The sequence below is a fragment of the Muntiacus reevesi genome, chromosome 10, assembly GCF_963930625.1.
Source record: "Muntiacus reevesi chromosome 10, mMunRee1.1, whole genome shotgun sequence".
Classification (NCBI taxonomy): domain Eukaryota; kingdom Metazoa; phylum Chordata; class Mammalia; order Artiodactyla; family Cervidae; genus Muntiacus; species Muntiacus reevesi.
The window spans coordinates 72,725,235-72,733,267 of NC_089258.1; the positions used below are offsets into that span (position 1 = coordinate 72,725,235).

Below are 8,033 nucleotides of genomic sequence, written 5' to 3' on the forward strand. Positions count from 1 at the left end.
GCATTCAATGAATGTTTTTTCCACCCTTCCTCCCTCATCTCCCATTCCTTCCTTTCTCTCCAGAAGTTTATAATTTCCCTGTACTCTATTAGCTTGGTGCAAAAGTAATTGTGGTTTTGGACTGTGAATTTTAAATCATTCAGTTCTGTTCAATCACTCAGTCATGTCCGACTCTTTGTGACCCCATGAATCGCAGCATACCAGGCCTCCCTGTCCATCCCAAACTCCTGGAGTTTACTCAGACTCATGCCCATCGAGCTGGTGATGCCATCCAGCCATCTCATCCTCTGTCGTCCCCTTCTCCTCCTGCCCCCAATCCCTCCCAGCATCGGGGTCTTTTCCAATGAGTCAACTCTTTGCATGAGGTGGCCAAAATATTGGAGTTTCAGCTTCAGCATTATAGCTAGGCTCAAACACATCTTTATTAACCAAAATAGGAATGATTACAATCAACACATTTTTTCCAATGAGAAATAAGTTTTTTTTTGTTCCTGTAGCATAAATATCCATGCTTCAGGATTCCACGAACTCTTGGAAAACATTCTCTGCCTCCCGCTGGTTGTGGAAGTGTTTTCCCTGCAAAAAGTTGTCGAGATGCTTGAAGAAGTGGTAGTCAGTTGGTGAGAGGTCAGGTGAATATGGCAAAACTTTGTTGCCCGGCTTGTTCAACTTTTAAAACATTGCTCGTGTGACATGTGGCCAGGCTTTGTCATTGAGAAGAATTGGGCCCTTTCTGTTGACCAATGCTGGCTGCAGGCTTTGCAGTTCTCAGTGGGTCTCATTGATTTGCTGAGCATATTTCTCAGTTGTAATGGTTTCACTGGGATTCAGAAAGCTGTAGTGGGTCAGACGGGCAGCAGACCACCAAACAAGGACTATGACCTTTCTTTTGGTGCAAGTTTGGCTTTGGGAAGTGCTTTGGAGCTTCTTCTTGGTCCAACCACTGAGCTGGTTGTCACCAGTTGTCATATAAAATCCACTTTTCGTCGCATGTCATAGTCCAGCCAAGAAATGGTTTGTTGTTGTTGCATAGAATAAGAGCAGACGACACTTCAAAATGACCATTTTATTGATCTGTGGCCAGCTCATGAGGCACCCACTTAATTGACCCTTTTCATCTTTCCTATTTGCTTCAAGTGCCAAACAACTGTAGAATGGTCGAGGTTGAACAACTTCTCATGTAGTTTTAAGAGGATCAGCTTTGATGATTGCTTTCGGTTGGTCGTTGTCAACTTCTGATGGCCAGCCACTGCACTCCTCATCTTCAAGGCTCTCGTCTCCTCTGCAAAACTTGTTGAACCACCACTGCACTGTACTTTTGTTAGCAGTTCCTGAGCCAAATGCGTTGTTGATGTTGCGAGTTGTTTCTGCTGCTTTATGTCCCATTTTGAACTCAAATAAGAAATCATTCAAATTTGCTTTTGGTCTAACATCATCTCCATAGACTAAAATAAATATAAACTAAACAGCAAGTAATGTCATTAGCAAAAAAACATAAAGTGAGAAAGGCACATTAAAATGATGTATAACATAACCACATCTATTTAGAATGTATTCCAGTGTCAAATTTCAACAGTGCAGAAACCACAAGTACTTTGGTACCAGCCTAATATTTTAGCTAAGATAGAACATTTGGCATTAATATTTGGGGCTCCAGATGATCTGAGGGCAATGTTGACAAAGGATGCTTATTGGTTGGCAAGTCAGAGCTTGTAAAACAGACCTGTCTACCATAAAAGGATGAAAGGTGACTGACCCCAAATTCAGTGGGGAAGGCAATGAGAAAAATGATAGCTATGGCCGGCACTGAACATGAAGTCATCTCCCCTCACAAGACCCCTGTGGTCTAACAGCCTGAGCAGGGGTGATGGAGAGGGGGCAGTGCCCAAGAACCATTCAGGCACAGCCTGCACTTATATTTGTGAGTGTAAAATGCCCTTGGAATCTGGCATCGTTTGAAATGCAGCAATGCCAGCCCGCTGCCAACCGTGCCATCCTTAGCAAATTCCACTGCACATATGTGCTGCCCCCTCCGCCCCCCTGCTTTACCTGATTTTAGGCTGACCCTTTATAATTAGCACCGTGGGCTGGTGGTATTGTTCAGGAACACTGTTTCCATCATTCATCTGGGCATTTAATAAAGCTTAGAAACACTGTGAGCAGGAGCAACATCTAATGCAATTTTCTTTTCTTTTTTTCCCTTTTCAAAGTAAGAATCAAGATTTGTTTTGGGGTTGTGAAATCCTTCAACTGGGTTGCAACCAGCATTTAAATATTTTTTAATGAAACAGAATAGAGCACACTAGAATAGAAAATAAAATACAACAGTAAAGGAAAATATGCATGCGTGCATGCTAAGTTGCTTCAGTCCTGTCCGGCTCTTTGCGACCCTATGGACCAGAGCCTGCCGGGCTCCTCTGTCCATGGAATTCTCCAGGCAAGAATACTGCAGTGGGCTGCCGTGCCCTCCTCCAGAGGATCTTCCTGACCCAGGGATAGAACCTGTGACTCTTACGTCTCCTACATTGGCAAGGGTAGGTTCTTTGCCTCTAGTGCCACCTGAGAAGCCCAAAGGAAAGTATAGATTTATAAAAATTTATGTATATAATATACATATGTGTGTGTGTGTAACTCTGTAAGATATTGTCCAGTGTTTGAAAATCATTGATACAGTGATCAGCATCAGACTCAAGTCTTGGGGCAAGTTGCCTTGTCCAGCCGTGTTCTTGCTTTATTGCAATCTGCTCTTTAAAAATGCTATTTACCTTCATCTTCCTTATCAGCAAATGAGCCTAATAACACACAAAAAAAGAAATCAGAATTCAGGAAAAGAGAGTCCATGGGGGAGGGAGGTCTATTTTAAATGAATCAAGGAACTTTTTGTCTCATTGCTGCCCAGGTGGGTTCCTACAGTTCCTCAGCCCCAACCTCTTTCCATATAAACTAGCAATCATTAGACTTAACAAATCCAATAAAAATCTCAGATATACAAATTTGCATTTAGATGCAATGAGCTACAGTGTGTACCTAACAAGATAATTAAACACAAGATTGCAGGGTGGCGTTTAATTGCTCTTTACCGAGTGTTCCTGGGCAACTCATTCCAAATATTTTGAAAGGGGTGGGGGTGCTCAGAAGAGGTCCCCAGGGAATATCACCAGATACCTTCTGGCTCAAGGTCTAGTTCAAGTAAAGAGGGCAAAGGGGCATTGCTGAGGAAAAGGGAAGACTTCAGGGGTATTCCCAAGTGCCTCCTGAGATGCATGCTTGCTTGTGGGCCGCTGTTTCAGGCTTGCATCTTGTTAAGTATTGTGTGCTTTTCCCAGTATTTTTGATCTATGCTATATTTCTTGTTCTCTGACTTCCCCTGCCCCTAATTCCAGCATCTGAATTTTAGTTCGGAGGCAATTACATACAGTGTGCACACTCTATTTGAATCCCATCTCAGGGAAGAGGAAAGGAAAGATGCAGAAGAGGAATGAGTGATGGCAGACCCCTACTGAACACTAGATGTTTATACACCCAACCGGCCACACCATTGAAGCCGGCAATTAGATCGCACACAAAGACCACAGGACGCCCTTGCACGTGTCCAAACAGATGGCTGACTGGCAGAGGCATCTGCTCTGGTTTCAGGCAGGGCAGGGGGTGGCCTGAGAGAATGCCCTCTAGAATCTGGGACAGGTTTTGGAGGCCTTCAGCCTTTTACACTGTGGAGTGCTCACCTCCCTCAAATGCATGTCTTTTATCTCTTTCTTGACTTGTTGACTTTCAAGTGTCAACTTCTTGGGGGAACAAAAAAAACAGAGAAGAATGCATATATAAAGAGGTGTTATTTTTTTTTCCCCCACATGGTGTTAGTCGCTAGGTGATATCTGACTGCAATCCCATGGACTGTAGCCTCTATTTATGGAATCCTCCAGGCAAGGATACTGGAGTGGGTAAGCCATTCTCTTCTCCAGGGGATCTGCCTAACCCAGGGGTCAAACCTGGGTCTCCTACATCGTGGACAGATTCTTTACCATTTGAGCCACCAGGGAAGTTCCTTTTATTCACACAGTTTTCTTTTTATTTTTTTCAAGAGGGTAAAGAGAATAGGAAAATACACAACAGAGGAATCAAAGGATACAGTGGAAGAGAAAAAATAAAACAAGACCCCAAACTAGAAAGCCTTCTTAAATGACCTACCACTGCTTTCTCCTTCCTTCACTTATTTTGCCACTTATTGAAAATTCAGGAGAATGGCCAAGTATTTGGATGTGAGAAGCACAGTAATTAAACAACATATGATCACTATTACAGCCGACATATCTTTTCTTCTCTCTTCAAAGAACAGAGAGAAATACTAAAATAGAAAGGTCAGCTTCGCTTCTTGATCAGACTCTACACAATTAGTCACTAGGTTATTGGGGCCAGATTCCTTGTTCCATCCCTCCCCCTGGCTTCACCCTGTAATGATAATCTATTAGTTCACCAGACTTGCTCTTCCCTGACATTTCCAAAAAATCTAACTAAAGTTGACAGCTGTCTGCTTTTCACAACCAGGACGATTGCTTCCAACATATTCATTAATTTTAATAAGTTATTTCAAAATATTAGTGCCCTGTCAGTGTTGATTGAAAGAGAATGAGTTAGTTCATTGCAAGAAGTTCAGGAAGCATCTGCTTATATGTGACAAGTGCTGTGCATAGCTGCAAGTGTGTGGACAGAATACTTGCTGAGAATCCCAGCTCTGCTGAGTAAGGATGTATGATTTTGTACAAGCTTACTCTTCATTGACCTTATTTTCTTCCCTGAACAGAAGAAAAAGTTGATACCCATCTCATAGGGCTGTTGTGAAGATGAAATGAATTAATTCAAATAACATATTTAGAATTGCACAAAACACATCTTTAAGACAGTTTCTGTAGGATGAGGAAGAGGAGGCAAAAACCTTACCCCAAAGAGACAGAAACAGTACAAATAGTATAAAATATAGAGAGACAAGAGACAGTACAGAGACCTTTGGACTCCCGGGGAAAACATTATCCTTTGGCAAAGTTGGGTTTTTTTGAAAAAGGAAGAACAACTTACAGGGTGAGGCCAAGAGCCAGAAAGAACAAAGTAATAGCTAATTTTCTGTGTCAATTTTCCTGAGCTATGGTGTATACTTTAAAGTCAAACACCAGTGTAGATGTTGTTGTGAAAGTACTTTCTGGATGTGATTAACATGCAAACCAGTAGACTTTAAGGTAAATTAGCCTCCATATGTGATGGGTCTCATCCAATCAGTTGATCATCTTAGGAGAAAAGAGTGAGTTCTTCCAAAAAAAATTAAAAAGTGGAATCTGCCTCCAGTCTCCCTTTGGGCTTGAACTGCACTGTCAACTCTTCCCTGGGTCTCCAGTATGCCCACCTGTCCTATGGATTTCAGATTTGATAACCCTCCAGTTACATAAATGAATTCCTTAAAATAGATCTTTCTCTACAGATAGACAGGTTGGTGTGTATAGATGCATATACATATATATATATATATATATACACACACACACACATCTATCTCCTATCTCTCTCTCTCTCTCTCTCTCTCTCTCTCTATATATATATATATATATATATATATATATATATATATAATCTCTCTATCCATCTATCTCTATCTTCATGCTATTGGTTCTGTATTTCTGAAGAACCCTAAGATAAACACCACCAAAGGAATAAGACAGAGCCCTAATCAGGGAACCAGCAACACATATACAGCTCAATTTCAGATTTGCTATGGAACAGTGACTTCTATGTGCCTTCTGTTTATCTCTTTTTGAATGTGACTATCTATTTTATCTATTGCCTTATGCCTGTCCCACTGTGGCTTGTTCATGGGCAAGTCAGAGGTAACTAGGCTTTTGTGCTCACCCACCTCCAGAAGGACAGGACCCTTATTTGAAGACCCACACCTGAGGAGCTTCGTCAGCACCTGGGCCCAGTCTAGCAACTCCTAGACTTTGAGTTGCTGCTGCAGTTGGATAAGACTCTGGGAATCATCCCTGGAGAAGGGAATGGCAACCCACTCCAGTATTCTTGCCTGGAGAATCCCATGGACAGAGGAGAGCCCGGTGGGCTAAAGTCCATGGGGTTGCAAAGAGTCGGACACGACTGAGCTACATTCACTTACTCACACTCTGGGAATCTTAGGAGCGGGAGTGAGTTTATTTTTCATGCAGCGGGATGCGAATAATTTATAGTCAAAGTGTTGGTTTTGGCTATTTTTTAAAAGGCCACAGACACTTCAACACTCTATCAGTTGAAAGTCAGGCATCTCTTTCCTCTCACCAGGAACCTTGTCAGGCTTGACAAGCAGGTTTGACTGCTTACACCCCTGCAGTCTTTTAGGAGTGTTACAATCTGACTGCCAAGACTAGGTCACAAAAGGAAATCCAATCTCTGTCTAGTTGGCTTGGAAAATGCACACTTGGAACCCTGAACTGCAAGGAAACAAGTGCTATCATCTTGAGGACACCAGGAGGGGAAGCCAAGTTAGGACAGACTTTAATTTTTCATCCTGGCCCTTGGATATCCAGGCAAGGCACCAGATGTGTGAATAAAGAAACCTTAAGGTGATTCCAGACACAGCGTCACCCCTAGCCATCAGGTTGTCTTTGCTCAATTCCCAGATTCCCTGGGAGCAGAGATTAAGTCATTGACAGTGTTGAACTTCACTGAACCTGGAGTTTCCAGAAGGCAGTGCTCATTGAGAAAGCCTCTCACACTTGTTGTGGCAGGAAACAGCTAACTGGAAAGGACCACCCTGCCCTCACAGTTTCCAAGATCAGACCCACTCCATCCTTCCTCATGACTCCCATGTAGCTCATGAATGCTTCCCCTGTAGCTCATGAATGCTTCCCCTGTTTACCCTTTTGTAAAGCACCAGATCCCCCTGTGTTTTCGCTATGATTGTCCTCATTAGTGAACATTCTCTCTGTTGCAAAAACCAGAGCAAAACCATATCCTTAATTTTCAGGTGTATTGTTTCCATGCCATCCACACTGAGCCCCTTCCAAATGCTTAATGCTCAGAGTCCGTGAGCAAATGAAATAGGTATTGTTTTAAATTTGGAAGTAGGTTTTTTTCTCCAACAAAAATAACCAGAAGAAATCTTGTAGCCATCTCTTTTTATGCTTTAAAGTTAAAAATTTCAACAACTTATATGTGGAAGCTAGTCTTCTACATATATTACCACATGTACTTAGGGATGTTTTTAATCTGCAGGATTATGACTTCATTCAATCTGGTAAGGATTTTCTCTTATCATATTTTAAATTATTGCTTCTGTTTGACTTGTCCTCTTTCTCAGAAACATGAATTATCTCTACATTAGATCATCATTCTTTCTCTTCCATATATATCATCAGGTTTTCATTTTTATCTCTTTTCTCTTTCAATAAATTCTGAAGTATTTTCAAGTTTGCCCTGCATAACGCTAGTTTAATTTCTGTTAGATTCAAATATGATCTTCAACTCTGATATTAAATCTGTGATTATAATTTTATATTTTTAAAAAATTATCTTTAAGTTTTACTTTTTAATATGTTGTTCTCATATTAAACATTAATCTTCTTTTTCACTCTTTTTTCTCTAATCTCTTAGTATATGGAGCCTGACCATTTTCTTTGAAATTTTTGAGTGCAAAGTGATATATTTTAAAATTTATTTTCTGTTCTGCCTTAAAATATATATAATACATATTCTTTTTCTCCACTTTGATATTTGATATACTTTGAGTGCTTTGCTTTCCTACTTTTTTCATGTTGCAGGTTTTTTACTGATTTCACTTTGCTTTTTTTACCCCGATTTCCACATCACTGAATGAGTAAACATATCTATCCCTGTTGTGGTTTGTCTCTCTAGTTGCTATTAGAATTATTTTCTGAAATATAAAGCTGTAGGTTTTAAAGGCACACACATTCCTAACCATGCTTCTGGCATTTTGTTGTCTCTCATTTAAACTAAGTTTGCATACATAAGGCAGGGTCATCTGATCTTAGTACGTAATA

General features: G+C 40.9%; 1 pseudogene; it reads right to left on the bottom strand.

The window, feature by feature from the left end:
- Positions 1–424: 424 nt before the first annotated feature.
- Positions 425–1,442, bottom strand: LOC136176385 (histone-lysine N-methyltransferase SETMAR-like; annotated as a pseudogene).
- Positions 1,443–8,033: the final 6,591 nt, after the last annotated feature.